The sequence below is a fragment of the Maylandia zebra genome, linkage group LG7 (genome assembly GCF_041146795.1).
Source record: "Maylandia zebra isolate NMK-2024a linkage group LG7, Mzebra_GT3a, whole genome shotgun sequence".
NCBI lineage: Eukaryota > Metazoa > Chordata > Actinopteri > Cichliformes > Cichlidae > Maylandia > Maylandia zebra.
The window spans coordinates 8,768,128-8,783,769 of NC_135173.1; the positions used below are offsets into that span (position 1 = coordinate 8,768,128).

The window sequence follows — 15,642 nt, forward strand, 5'->3', positions numbered from 1 at the left end:
GTGTCCTGGTTCTAGACACAAACTAAGACCTACAGTCTCTGGTCCTCCAGAGAAAGTTACAGATGTTGTTGGGAAAACCACCTCAGTCCACCTCTTCTAAATCCTCATGGCTCTGTTAGATGCTACAGTGCCACTGTTGTCTAAGCCCCTCCTACAATTTGAATGACAGACTCATAGGCGAGCAGAGCAGAGGTATTACTATCAGGTTTCCCTCTAACTACAGCAAAGACTGAGTCTGAGCCTGCTCTGCCACAGGGATCTTATATTCCCAGAGGCACTCACGTGCCTTCTGCTTATGAAATTACACGCTTGGCCTTAGCTATTCTATTTCACAGAAGAAATTCACTTTTATTGCTGACATTTTGTTTTCCGTGACTTTACTAGAGAATGAAAGAGATGAAAAGAAGGATAAGAAGAAGTGGGGGTGGTAGTGTTTAAGAAAAGCCAACATCTATTTCCATTGGGGAGCTGCTTTGCTTAGTTGAACCGCATGGTTTGGATAAGAGTAGATATTCCGCATAAATATTTTTACGTGTGATTGACAATTAGCCCAAATGTGCTCATAGTTCAGCTCACGATGCTTGAGAAAAAGCCATTTGAAGTACTTTGATGTAGCTCAACGCTCTGTGATCATTTTCTCTTTTGGTTCGTCTTTATTACTTTCCCTCCTCATTTCCAATCTTCCTTTACATCAGGTAGATAACACCCTTTGCTCTTTTTTAAGCTCTGTTGTGAGAATATCAGAAACGTTCAGAAAGTTTCAGGTGGAGAAAGCACGTACACAAAAAGAGCTCCAAACACAGCGTTCAGTTAGAAACTTTTAATCTCTGTTTATCTAGGCTGTTGATTTATAACTGAGTTCCCAGGATTTATTGGTCAAGCTGTGATGCAGAGGATTATAAACCCTTCAACAGAACTGCTCTCTGTTAGTTATTATTCAATATCTAACACAGAGCTTCAAGTCATGATGGACCTTGAGTGAATTTTAATGAAAGATTTCCTGCTTGGTCCCTGCCAGGCCGACTAACACGCAATATCACCCGCTCCTTAAGAACTCACTTCTTCAAATTAAGGGTGAGGGAAAGGCTGCACTTCTAAAAACAGAATATTTTCAAAGGAATGAGGCCACTTTCAGGAAAGTTACAGGAGCTGTATCCGACTTTAGACCTCGGTATGGGTCAGTGAGTGTAGGAGCAGTAAAACCCAGAAGGCCGTGTCTCCCCCTTTTACTTCACCAGCTCAGGCCAGAGATGAGGTGATCCACACGGTTGATATGTGTGTGTATGTGTTTGCGACAGGAGGAAAAAGTCAGACTCTGGTCTCGGTCCAAGACAGGAAAACGCTGAAGTAAGCTCGCCCGTCACCTCCCAAACTCCACTGGCCTAATTATTCCTAATGCAGTTGTGTGATTTATTCTTTTAGCACCCTTTTAACAGGGTGTAGATGTGTGTGTGTCTAATGTGGTAGTCTCGCTGAAAAAAGGTCATGTGAGGACAACTGCTCTAAGGATGCAATGATGCATCAGATGTGTGTTTTTTGACAGATTTTCTTTCCTGCCATTGCTTGATTTGTGTCAGGAGCTGAGACTCACCCATTTTATGCTGTACAGACTGTTCAGAACAGCCCCCACAGAGAGCAGAGGAAAGAGTTCAGTCTGACGAATGATGTCAGTGTTTGGAGAGGATGAGTGTGATGGTGGTGGTGGTGGTGGTGGGGGGTGGGGTTACATGGGTCTGGGAAAATAAGAGTTTGTGTGGGGGAGGTAACATGAGATCCCCCACAGAGATGCTAAACTCCTTTACAGACTGAAAGAGAGAGAAGAGGACTCTTTACAAGGATGAAGAAAAACGTTCCCCTTTTAATCTGTTTGCAATCTAAAAATAACCTCCCCTCTCTGTCTACTGCCCACTGGGGCAGGCTTGTTAAAGTGTCTGTCTCCGAAGGGAAAGAGTCAAGTGCTACAGAGGACCAAACAAAAAAGAAGCTAGTAAAAGGGATGAGAAAAGAGGGAGGGGTTAAAATGGAAAATGGAGCAAAAGTAGGAGGGCAGAGGCAAGGTAACAGCAAAAATATGCAAAGAAGGAAGAGTGCTGGGAAAGATTTAGGACAGATGGATCCTCGAGAGAGTGAGAAAAGGTTCATGAAGCTTTAAAGACTGCTAAGTGGATCATCAGATTTCTACCTTGTCAACTGTTCCTTCTCACCACGCCAGTCAGCTAGCCAGACTGAGTGTAAAGCAGTTACACACCAACAGTATGTGGCCCCAAGGTTTTTTTGACTGTTGGTGCAGCAGTAAAAGCACCTAATGCTTGGAAATGTGAAATAACAGAAAAACTTTTCCTTGGCCCAATGGCATGGCACTTCTCTAAGGGGTTCACTGCACATGCGCTGAATCGCACATTCCAGATAGTCACCCATTCTTCAAATGCTTCCCTAGTTTTCAGTCTGACTCACAACTTTCTACTGTACCAGTGTGGCCAGCCACCCAGCCTGATGTGTCATCCCCATCTGTTACTGTTCTTTTTCCCCTGACTTCCAGGAAAATGAATGGAACAGGACAGTATTTGTTTTCAGTGGGATTTGGTAATTTGTACCAACAACGTATTAGAAGAAATGAACAAAGAGGGACAGAAATTCTAAAAATGCAAGACACTGTCTCAAGGACATGCTGAGCTTCTCTCGGAAACTAAAACAATCTCTGAAAGGTGGAAAAGAGACTCAAAGAATGTGGAGAAAAGTCTACTTGGTGGATTCTTCAAATTGCGACTCTGCTATACTCAGAGGCTCCTTCTTTCTGACCTGCACTACAGAGCTGGCTCTCAACTTGCTCACCTCTAACATTCCACCTTAAACAGCGGCAGATAAAAGCATCTCGTCATCTCTTCTCTGACCTCAGTTCCCTTTCATTTTATAATCACACTCACACTGTGGTTAGCAGAAATATTATTCAGATACTCTCAGATGACATAAAGAGCAGACTGTTGCCTGCCAAGTACACAACTGATATGCTACAATTACACATCGTAGCTGATAAACAACATATGGACGCTTTACTTTCAGACAAGATCACACAAAAATACTAAAGCTACATACCTTATCAGTGGTGCCTTTTTTACCACTGTGATGTCATTTTCCCATTTAATTCAGGGGGAACTAACCTCCCTGCTACCATTACTTTTTCCTTTTTTAACAATGGAACATCAGCTGGGCGTCTGTGGAGAGATTGCAACACTGAGGTTATTCTAGTCTGCTGGAGCTGCAGCAGTCTGGCAGAAATATCTGAGCCCCTGACCAAACCAGCTAAACACCATTCATAAATTCCTCCAAGATTGCAGCCAAGAGCCTAAGACCTGACGATGTGTGGACTGCCTGACCTGCTATTTGCTCTCTCTGCTGGTTTGAAGCAGACTACCTTGCCATAGAAAGAAAGGTATTCTAATGTTAGATAAGAGCATATCCTCAGACGCATTTTCTGTCTTCTGCTAGTTTTCCCTATCCTTCAAAACATAACAGCAGTGATTTGCGTATTTGTTTTTTGAGGTCAGTAGAAGCTTTTAACATTTCAAATCCTCTCAAAACTTTACGAGCCTATATTTCATTTTAATTTTCCTGTCCTCGGTCTGCATGCGCAATAGCAAGGTGGATAAGAGATGAAAAATCACCAATCACATGAGACTATCTTCATTTGTTATTCTTTCCTGGAAGTGTTGCAAATGGTACTCCTCCACATAGTTTTCAGTACATGAACTCTGAAAGTGTCTTTCTGTAAAAACAAAAAAGAAGTTAAGGTACGCATTTTGCAGTAGATAAAAAAAGGACATGAAAGGGGCTTCCTTGTATTTATGTTATGTTTGAGATGGTTGTGAATCACAGTTAAGCAGATAATTCTAATGTAACTCTCTATCCTCAGTAAGTGGATAATAAGAAAGCAGGATCAAAGTCATCTTCTGTAATCACAGTTTACATTTGAACAACTCTTATTTATTTAGCATTTGTAGATATTTTAATATTTACACTTGATAAATTATTGCTCCTATTTTTGACTAAATCTTTGACCAAAATCTGGGTGTGTTGTAGTGGCGAAAGGTCCTCACATGGCCCCTAAAGACCCAGTAGCCCTAGATTAATGGCTTTCCTGCTACCCAAGAGATGAAGACTGTGCCAAAACAAATGGTTGGGCACGCGATGTTGGCATGACAAATTGAAGTGAGGTCAAAAGGGCAAAAGACAGACCACAGCCCAGACCGACAGTTTTTCTAGTGGGGCTGCAATGAGACCATAATGCTAAGCTGAGAGGTCACCAGCGCAGGGTTACAGGTTGTAGCTTGTCCCTGTCTCAGCCTTTTAATGGACTGTGACAGGGCTTCCGATCCCAGCAGCCTGGCCAAATGTTATATTCATCAGAGCAGCTCCTGGGTGCAGCACTAGCACTTTTCATGGATACGGAGTTTGACACATAAATTAGAGCGTGCTATCCTTACCTCAGCTTGTGCAACCAGAAAGGTATTCATCTGATGTGCATCATTCTGGAAGCGAAGACAAAAAGAAGTTGGCAAACTGTGCTGTAATGCTCACAGTAGTCATTTCACTTGAGTTATTTATTGTAAGTTTATAATATGTCAGAAATGTGAAATGCTGTTGTAGTATGCAGTCAACCATATAAACAGCAAAAGAAATAAACACCAGTTCTGAGTTAAAACAAACGTCATCTCTCACTTTAAGGTATGTTACTTCCTTAAGTGAGCTCATTTCAGATTTTGGAGACCATTCTTAGCACCGGCGCAGGCGTTTGTCCACGATTGTTCAGTGTTTACTTAATGTTTTCCAAGTGTTGATTTGGTGACAGTCTGATATGGGATTGTGGTTTCAACTCTTGCGTTTTGAAGTAAATTGGCTAAATCAAAGTAGAAAAACATAGGCTGTAAATCATTACTCGTTCACTGATAAAAATGTTTTTTTGAAATGCACGGAGCATTATGTTCACACATAACTCAGGATGTGAATGCTCACATATGGCTGAAGGTCAAGAGGGGATTGTTGGTGTTTGGGTGACTGTGAGAACCTTAGTCTTGAATACTCTGGGTTTCTTATAGTTCTTTGTGACCAAAGAGTTAAGCATTCAAGCAGATCTAGTTGTGCAGCAGCTGTAAAAATAGGAAGGAGAGGCAAAGTATAATTCATGAGATAGCGGGCACGACTACTGCGGCTTGCTTCTGGTAGAAGAAAAATTACCCACAGCAATTTTTGTAGATGAATTAATTCAATATTATTCATTATGTCCAAAGCCCAGATAAAATAGCACTACTGGCCAGAGGATGACATTTGTGTACTTCTGTTTAGAGTGAACCTTCCCTTAAGCTGTGTGTCTGGAAATAAAATGTTTTCATCATGAATAATCCCCTTTTAGAAATTTTGATAGTGGCATTGTGTACAAGAGTAAGTATATTCTCCATGCTACCCAAGGGTATTGTAAGTCTCACTTTCACTTTTAGCCATTTGAGGCCCCATAATCTGTCAGATTTGGAATAAGTCACACTCACTGTACTCACCTATATTAAAACCTGAGAACATATAACAACGATTTTATGTAAGCCCTCTATTAATTGCTAAGACATGGGCTGAGAAAAATATTCTTAGGTACACAGAATATTCTCTGGTTTGCTCTTTGGCTTGCTCGGCCGCCAGCGTTCCACACAGGTATGTCAGACAGGTGGGGTATGGTTGATGCACAGAAGCTGCTTTCTCTATCTCAGCCTCCTGCACTGGTCTCCAGTGAGCCCGAGCACATTTGATGGGAACAAAGTGAGTGCTGCCAGGTGCTTTGGCCTCCTTTTCAGCACTGGAAACGCATTGGGGAGTATACAAAAACATTTAGTGTGGTTTCAGTTGATTAAGTTTGTTGATCAGCAGGAGATTAATCGTGTAAAAACTGGTTTATTTCTTCATCATACACTCCTATGCTTCAGTGAGAGCTCAGCCAGAAATACCAATGTTTTTAATAGGCTCTAAGCGTACTATCTCATCTGTGAAGATGTTGAGCAATTGAGCACAATCTTCGAGTCAGTGGTGATGTTGTGCAGGATCTCTGCAGAGACCCTGCAGTGATCCTGCTGAATCAGTGGGCATATAGCCTTAGGATCACTGTGGCATCCAGCACAGAAAGATCAATACTGATGTTGTGTGGTGTAGAGACAGCAGGGACTGGATCAGTGCTGGTTCTGTTCCAGCCAGCATGGGTCAGTGCTGCACACTCTCTGTGGTGGAGTTGTGGATGTATGAATGGCTTCTTGCAGTGGCTGTACAGAACGTCATTCTTCTCACCCTCATCTGAGGCTGACATCCGAGGGGGAAGCCCAGGAAGCCGGCAAGTTAAATGTTTTTCTGTCCCCCTGGTAGGAATGGACGTATCGGGTGCTGTTTTAATGTGTGTAAAGTATAAACACACGGCAGTGTCCAACGACCCAAGGTAAAAACGACAAGGACATTAGAGAAAACAGACTGTGTCTCAGCAATATGCAGGGGGGAAACCAAAAACATTAATGCTGGGTTTGTTTGTCCTAAGAGTTACTTGCCCACTTTGCCATTTCCCCAAGAATCTTAAATAGCCTTACCTTATTGGCCCTCATAGGGTTGTGTAAATATTCCAACTCAGGTGAAGACTACTATTCCCAAGTTCCTGTTCTCTCCACTGCTGCCAGGTCTAGATGGGACAAAGTACGCATTCCTGGAATAGCAGCACGACTCCAGTAACCAAACTGATTTGCTCCCCCTAGCCTCAGACAGAGATTTATTTATTTATGTATTTGTTTATTTTACCCTCCACCTTTAACTGTGACTGCCGGGATTCCCTTGCAGTGACTCAATTATAAGGCTCATTAACCATTAAACCATTATATAACCTTTTTTCTATGTTCAAATACATCATTTTGTCAATGAACCCGTGCTGCTTACTTTACCTTCTGACGTAAGTGGATACATGTCAGAGAGACAGACACCATACAAAGGCTTAACACCAGCGTGTTTCACCTCACCAGTCTCGGGGCAGCACTGGCACAGCTTGTCTGTCAAGCCCCAGTGAAAAAAGGGAATGAGCAGTTGGTTTATCTCAATGCCTCTGAGAGGGCAATATTTGTGAATTTTAAAATAAAGCTATCCTAAGGTTGGTTGGGGAGAGAGGGGAGGAGTCTTGGGGAGAGGATGAATAGGGTCCTGTGCTCAGCCCCTGGGTGGACTGAACCCCTCTGTTTGAGCTTTTTTCGGCCTTGGCACACAGGATTCCCTGTGAGGAGTTGGTCGGAAGCAGGAAGTGGTCGTGTAAGTCGATCTGCAGATGCAGCACAGAGCTCCTTTTCAACAGCAGACCCCTTGGTCCTATTCTACACAGCGACGCATCAGGTAGTCCTCCTGCTGCACCCGCAGCAAGACACATGCCACACAGAACCACTGGACAGAGAAAGTGCAAAAGATAAGAGGAAACGCTAGGAAAGAGGACAGAGAGACAAGGAACAAAATTGGGAATGATGCCGAAACAGTGCAGACTTCCGCTATTTAAGTCATTGATCAGATAGGAAAAGCTGTTTACCAGCTGTGGTTTAGCACTGCTGAAGTCTCTGCCAAAATCTGACACGGCTGGACAACAGTCCAAACTGTTATCCATGAAATCTTCTTTTGACAGGCAAGGAAGGGTAAAGTAGCCAGTGCTGATACTAAAGTCAGGAAAGAAAGAGTAAGCTACAGGTGCACTGCAGCTTAACATTTCCACAGCATATTGTGGTCGAACTGTTTGTTGCAGATAAGGGACTTTATTATTTTAACGGCTCTGAATTAGATTCTGAGTGCAGTTTACAGTCCTCTCTACTTGAGATCCCTTCGTCCTCCACATATCTCTTCTCCAGCCTTTTTGTGACTTTTCTGATTTCCAAGAAAGAACAACTGCTCCAATTGTGAATTTGAGAACTATGCTACTTCTTATTTCAGATCCTGCACATGCCCCCCAGATCCCTCCCCCCCACCCCAATCCATTTGTTTATAGATAGTTTTATCAGCAACATATAAAAAAGGTCTCACTCACAAAGGTGGCACATTGACAAGCTAATTAGAATGGAATGTGGGGCACTCCAACAAGTGTGTCACGTTCTCCTTCATTTTGCCTTAATTGTCTTGGCTTTTCCAAACCATTACTATAAAGTGGTTTTGAGCAGGATGTATACCACCTTGTCTCTCAGCACTAAACAAGCAGTGCTGAGGCACAAGCAGTAAAAGGATAAAGTTAGAATCCTGCTAAAATTTCACTAAATGACAGCTGAAACTGAGCTTCTGTTGCTATGAACGAGGCTATTGTTTAAATAGGATTCGTTGTTATTGTTTCCAAGTGCTACTTTAGGTGCAGCTGAACTGCTGAAGTGGACCAAAGTGTTGAGTCTCCAAAATAGAAACAAATTTTTAATGATGTTTGTTCGGGCAAGAGAACTTTTTTTTGTGTGTGTGTGTGTGTGTGTGTGTGTGTGTGTGTGTGTGTGTGAGTGAGAGAGGCTGCCACAGTTCAGTAGTAGTTTGACTGCATTTTAGTGATGTAAAATGCATTACTGAAACAGAGTTTCCAGTTTGCACTATTGTGACATAGAGTAAGGGGTGATGAATTGGTCCAGTCATGTCTCTGGCAGATCGTTTAACTTCAGTAAGCCTTTGAAGAACTGCCGTGACCAAGGAAATCCTTGACATCTGAGACACAACACAAAGAAACATAGACACAAACACAATCCAGCTTATGGTCCTAACATACGTCTAATAAAACCAAACAGAAGGGAAGCAAACTTTATCACCATCAAGATCCTGCTGTTTTGTCATTGGATATTTTTGAATACCATGTCATGCATTAACACAGGCTACTTAGGAAAGTCATAATTAGGTCATTTGGACATTTCCTTAGGCTATTTAAAGAGACACAGGCAGAGTGAATTTGGAAAATGCTGGTACTGACTCACGCACACTAGACCTGGAATTCCCTCTTTGCCATTTGCCAGGGGCCTACTGATTTTGGCATTGGTGCAAATTGGACGGAAGAATAAAAAAGGGAGGGAAAAATATTAAGCTGTGTTTTTTCTTTGCTACCCTTTCCACTCATCTCCTCACATAAATGCTAGAATTCTGCTGGAGACACAAAATACTTATTGTCACCCTAATACACTCAACTCCAAACAACCTAAGCTAAGTCTAAGGAGCTTGGAAAGAAAAGCGTCTGGACTTCTTTAAGTTGCTTGAAGATGTTTCACTTATCATCCGAGAAGCTTCTTCACAGACATTTTAGCATTAAGCTGTGACTCTCAGTCATGCAGCCACTCCAGTAACCTTCGTCCTAAATCTTCCACAAATGTTTTTGTTTCCTCTCATGACCAACCCCCACCTGTCCCTCAGTTCCTGTAGCCTAATGCTAAACTGAAGAGATTTTCTTTCATGTGGGTGTGGGATGGAGACAGAAAGAAAGTGTTAAGACAGACAGCACAAGATAGAATGAAGGAAAGAAGAGGCACAATGGTTCATCTGGGAATGATGTTTGAAGCAAGAAAACAGAAGTTTACTGGTCATGTTTTTTTTTGTTTTTTCTCTGTTCTTGTCTCTGTCCCAACCTAACGGTAGAATACTGAGCTCTTTCTCTCAGCATATGGCACATCAGATGCTGCCAAATCTAAAAGGAGTGAATTACTTTCCATTACAAACCCGCTCTCCTTTTGATTTAAATCTCTGTGACAAGATCAAGTCAGAATTAAATCTGACTTTGATTCAGCCGCTGGTGCCGTAAAGTAATATTACATCTACTACTCTATAAAAACCCAAACATTGTGCATGTCAGTCATACAACTTATACTCACGTTGTACATAAACAGACTTGTCTGGATAAATACAGCACACATATACAATTTTACTCCTCTGAATGTGTGAATGCACTTTCATGCACTCACGTAAAACCTGAACCATTTTCCTAACTGCTATCATGAAGTGAGACCAAATGTTCACAAAAAGAGTTTTTGTATATCTGCCAGCTGTGAAGTCTCACAGAAAAACTGTATTTCATGAAAATGTGCTTGTTTTATGTGGCACTGACATGTACTGCATTTAAATGGCCCCCTTTCCCAAAGTTTCACAGTCACATGCCAGGACTCGACTGTCCCCTTGTCTGGAGATACGTGCACACTAACTCCTGTCTAAACCTTACTAAGCAAAAGTTGAACCTGAAGGTGAAAGGTCATGAGTATATCCTGCAGGTAAACAGGAGTCTAAAAGACTTTTGCCTCATTGTCTTTAATGGATTTCTGCCACTCCCAACTTCTTCTAATGAAAGCATCTGTCCACAAAAGGCTGTAGTATGCGGGCTTATCTGGCTGTCTAAAAGAGAAACAAATCTAACTAGAATCTCAAAATTATTTAATATTGCCTGTTCTTCCATACTTAGTTCAACACACAACATGCTTTAAATACCCAGTGATGTTAGGTTTGCTTTTACTCTTTTTGCAGGGGGATATAGAATTTCTTCACTGCTTAAAACATTAGTGTGAGGCACAGACTTTATGCCAGTTGTAAAAATCATTTTAGAGCTTTTGTTACCGTGTAGAAATAGCAGCATGTGCATGGCTGAATAAGTATTTTGCCATTTAGGCATGGCGTATGACGACAAGGAAGCTTGTGTCAAAATTTTGTGGCTACCGCGCGGCTTGTTTCTGCACGCTTGTGTTAGGTGAGGTTGTTCATTTGCTCATGGGAGGTAGGGTGATGGGTCACTAACAAAGGGCTGATTCCCCAGAGGCCAAAGAGGTTGTTGCGCATCTTTCGCAGGCCCAGTCTCATCTCTGGACTTTCACCTATGTGCTACTGGCGCCAGAGTCTCACTGCCTCTGGCTTCTTTAAGGCACAGGATATGCAAATATTAATGGAGCAAAACATGTATGTCATAAATAGATGGACACTTTTATTGTAACACGGTATCATGGATTTATGGGAATCTGATAACTAATGGCTGCAGAAATTATTTAATGAAAGAGAAACTGCAGACAAAGTTTACATAAATATGTCTGTACCGTATAAACCTACATGCCGTTTCAGTCCTTGAGTATGTGTGTACAATAATTTACCTCAAGGTTTGTAAAGATCAAAGTTTATTTTCATGTAGAGGATGAAAAAGACATGTATCTAATTATTAAATAAAACCGGTTTCAATTATTTAAAAAAAAAACTTCACATACTTTAACGTCAAAGTAAAGATTAACAGATGGTCTTTTTTTATCTGGCACATCTGAATTTGTCAGGATTGTTATGATTTCTTTGTAACGTGTGACTGAAAGAGCTAAAGCCAAAGCTTCTATGTTTCACCTTTCACCTTTTGCATCTACTGTATCCAGATTCAGTAATTGTTCTACCATGACCACTTTATAACGGGACTTTCCTCAGATACCTTTCAGCCAGTGTTTAATGAGTTTAGGTTGTCTTTTGTGGTATGTGGCTTGGTGAAGAAAGCATGAAGTGTCTTTTACCTTATAAATACCTAGATATGTGCAGCAATTAATAGTTAGTTATTTTACTGGAGCTCTTGGTGTGTCTTATAGTATTAACTGTCATCTGGTTAAATTTCCCCCGAGTACAGCCCTGGACCTAATTGAAACAATTACAAATGAGGCTAAATGAGAATGTCAACTGATGATTTTTTTAGAGGCAACCAAATACTTTTGCCCAGGCAGAAGAAAGGACAAGCAAATATTGATACGGTAAAGAAGGAAGACTTTCTCCATTAAAAACAAGAAGGAGCCAGGAAATTTTACCTCCATCGCCCTTTTCATTAATATCCTCTTCTACTCACTCATGTTTTACATGTCTGTCACACACACCTTTTTCTGTCACAGCCACACAAGTAATATTCCACAGACAAGCAGAAATACTGGAAACTGTGTCAAGAAGAAAAAATAATAACCTTGAAATGCTCTAAAACAAAGATTCCATCATGTTGATGGAATGCTGTGGTTAGCAATATGGAAACAGACTGACTCCAGAATTCAGTGGTTAGCAAAAAAAATAAATAAAAGAAAAAACTCGTCTGTGAAAGAGGAAAAACTTGGGAGGGGGTAAGGACAGCCTCTGGAATTACACACCAAAACCTCTGAGACGCGCACACTCATGCACACTAACAGATTCACATACACATACACACCTTCTATCTTACCCACTGAGCAGTTAACCACAGTGGGTGAAGGGTGGGGTTAGGGTGGTGGCGAGCAGGGAGGCACAAATTTAACAAACCTCCTTTTAGTGCTTTGCTCGCTGCTTCATTTGAAGTGCTCAGATGTGCTCTTCTTTCAGACACTCTGAACTGACTTCTCGCAAAATGTCACCAGTATGGCAGAAGACAGATGACTCGTTAATTATCCTCTGTAAATCGTACACTGAGAAACTAAGGTTATGAACTACTGACAGGCCACTGCTGTTCGCACACCCACATCCATTGCTTCTGTTTTAATAACTGCGGTGGCAGAATTGAGAAAGCGCATCACTGTCATATCTCTCCTCCTAGCCTGCCGTTAAATAGACATAAGTGCAGAGATCTTAAAGGCAAATTGCTTGCATAATGGATGTCTCCAGAATTACAGGGGAGGAGGCAGGCACGCTGACAGAGGTTTTGGCGGAGAGCCCCAACAAGGGCCTGGGGCCAGCCACTCTCACCATGCATTCTCTTCACTGGGCTGGTCATTCTGGGAAAGGTGTGAGGAGAGCAGTGAGACACCCCACCAGCATCCTTCTCATTACACAGCCTACTGGGCTACGCAACACACTGAACAACCCATCCCTTTTGCACACTTTTCCTTCTACTTAATGGAATTCCCCGTTACCCCATAAATGCCTCTCCATTCCATCACCTCTTACCTCTCATCATCTCTCGTCTTCATCTGTCTTCTCTCCCTCAGTGATCTTCTAGACCACTGCATGTTGATGTTTCAGTGCACAAGCATCTGGAAAAGGCGAACAAGCAGCTGATGGCAGTTATTGATTTCCATTATTATAAAGCAAGCCATTCTTTGTAGGAGTGGATTACTCACCCTGCTGTTGCTTTTCTCTTGGCATTAAGGGTTTTTTGTTTCTCTGGAGAGTCATTGTCTTCCCGAGCCACCTTTTTTTTGTGGTGTCTTAAACAAATGTTGAATTGCTGCATTGTTAAGATCACCCATTTTAGTAGCTCTGGTCTGCTTTTACCATTTCTGTGAGTCACCTTTGGGTACTCTCCTATTACAGAACGCACATCAACAGAGGTGTTGAGTGGCTCATAAAAAAAGAGATGCTGAGCCTGTAGTCTTTTATGTTAACTGATTTTGAGAGATATGGCGCTTAGAGGTTTTGGCCTCTAAATGGCAAAAGCAGCTATGTGAGACTGATGTGATGAGTCGACAAAGATTTTGACAGCGCTACTAGCAAATATTCACTTAAACCAACACCACATACATCCTGTTCTAAAATGACAGGAAAGGGGCTTCCAGGAAATTGAGCTTTCATTCAAGCACCGTTTAACCATCCCTTCCTTCGTTCCTGTGAGAAACCAGTACAGACCCTTGTGAAAGTAATGGGAGAAAACAGTGTAGCCACTTTTGTTACAGTTATGTGCACGCACACACACAAACACGCGTGGACTTATACCACAAGCACACCAGTTCTTAGGCACTCAGCAGTCTCAAGCTGAGAGTCAGGGTGGTGTTGTGGTGAAGCCATATGGGGCGCCACTGCCTGAAAGACTTGGTGATTTGACAGGAGGCCTGAAGAACACACACTCACATGGACACATACACACAGCCTTAATTGACTTATAAAACTGCACTAAAATGCACTTTTATGGAATAAATTTTAGACCAGTCACACAGGATTTGATATGAACTTGTGCCCAGCTTGCAATTCTGTCACCACCACATTGTCTTTATACACAGTCCAACAGCAATTCATGCTATTTCATGAAAAAACTGAGTAAGCAGTGCAAAAACACCACCAATTTGCCAGATTAATATGCAAGCAGTCTCTGTATGAAATAATTCTTGTTTATGAGAAGGGAAAGAAATACTGTGCAGCCCAGGGCTGTAGGGGAAGTGTCCAAGGCATTTTTAGACTATAATTGACCCTTTACTCTTTGTAAACTGACAGCTCAGGCTTTGGTGCTACTTCTGTAAGGTTCCTGTAATCCTCATACTGCTCTTTTTGTTGTTGGAGGCGTTCATTCACAGCCACAAACCGCAACAGCCAGTCTAGGCAAATACAATTGGGGCTATGATGTATGATCGTGACTGTTGACTCAGCAGTGCTGGATCAAGCGCTGCCTGATGGAGACGCGGCAAGGCCGTTCACCCCAGTTTCCCCAACCGGTGGCAGAGATACCTGCAGACACTTTGGCTTTCAGATTCTGTGGAGCTGTAAAGGGGATGTGATTTTTCACAACCAGGTCAAAACCTAGCCAGGTCTCAGCTTCAGGTCTCCCTTCCAAACTGTTAAATACCTCTGGGAGGTTTACCACAGGATGAGACAAGGAAACATGCAGCACAGGGTGATCTTGTCAGAAAAAATTGAGGGTCATATCTCACTGTGTGTCATGTGGTATCTGAAAGCATTGACTGCTGCTTTGTGGATGGAAACATAATGGCCTTCAAGGCTCAAAGCTGTAGGCCAACACATCTTATCTCATATCAGCTCATCTCCTCGTCTCTGTGGCTTTGAGAGGGCTTGAATTTATACAGTGAAAAAAAATTGTCCACCTTTAGGGACCTATCTGGCTGTGACCTCACTTACACTACAATACAGTCAACATACCATGCACTTGCTAACTTATTACCATTAATAAGGCCACAAGACATACTCCTACAGAAACAGGATTGTATTTATGTTTCATCGTGATTAAATGTGGTTTGGTTCTTTTGCCAGGGTGCACAAAGAATTCATTTGTGAGCCATCTGTCATCGTCTTCCAGATAGTCAGCACTAATGTTGTGCTGTCAAACAGTCTTATCATAGCCTCGGTGCTCAGGTGATCAGATACGATCTCTACGAAAGGAATTTGGATGTTTTGCAAAAAAAACTAAAGTAGGGTTGTTTTTTTAAATCTGCCTGAATTATACCTCTAACTGAATACGGCTATAAATAAAAGAGTACATAAATCATAATTACCATACCAACCTGCTAAAGGATGTTTTAGTAAAAATATTGATTCCACAGGATGGATTCAAGATGGAAACAAAATCAGGTGCTGATGACAAAATGACCCAGAGAGTTCCAAAAAAAGAATCTCCTGAGAGACTGATGAGGGTGCACATACTTACTGTCTGTTTGTCTTTCACATCTCACAGTGTTATATACAGTTTTCTGGCTCCATTATAGTCACTGGCTAAAAGAGAGGCTCGATTCAGTGGTACTTAGTTTTTCATTTTAGTATGCAGTTTTCACTCATTCCTCACAAGCTAAAACTTTCCTCAGTAAACCACAAGTGCTTTGCTCAAGGACACTTCAGCACAGTGGATGGTAGCCAAAACAGATGCTTTAACCAGAAAGGTAGTCTCGGCAAACACAGGCTACCTCCAGTACCGGTATAGTCAGTGGAGGCAGACAGAAGATGTGTTGGAAGTTTGGTTAC

At 41.9% G+C, this 15,642-nt stretch overlaps 1 protein-coding gene across 4 annotated transcripts in view; it reads left to right on the forward strand.

The window, feature by feature from the left end:
* znf469 (zinc finger protein 469) overlaps positions 1 to 15,642 on the forward strand; it is a 252,509-nt gene that overhangs the window by 222,904 nt on the left and 13,963 nt on the right. The window lies entirely within an intron of this gene.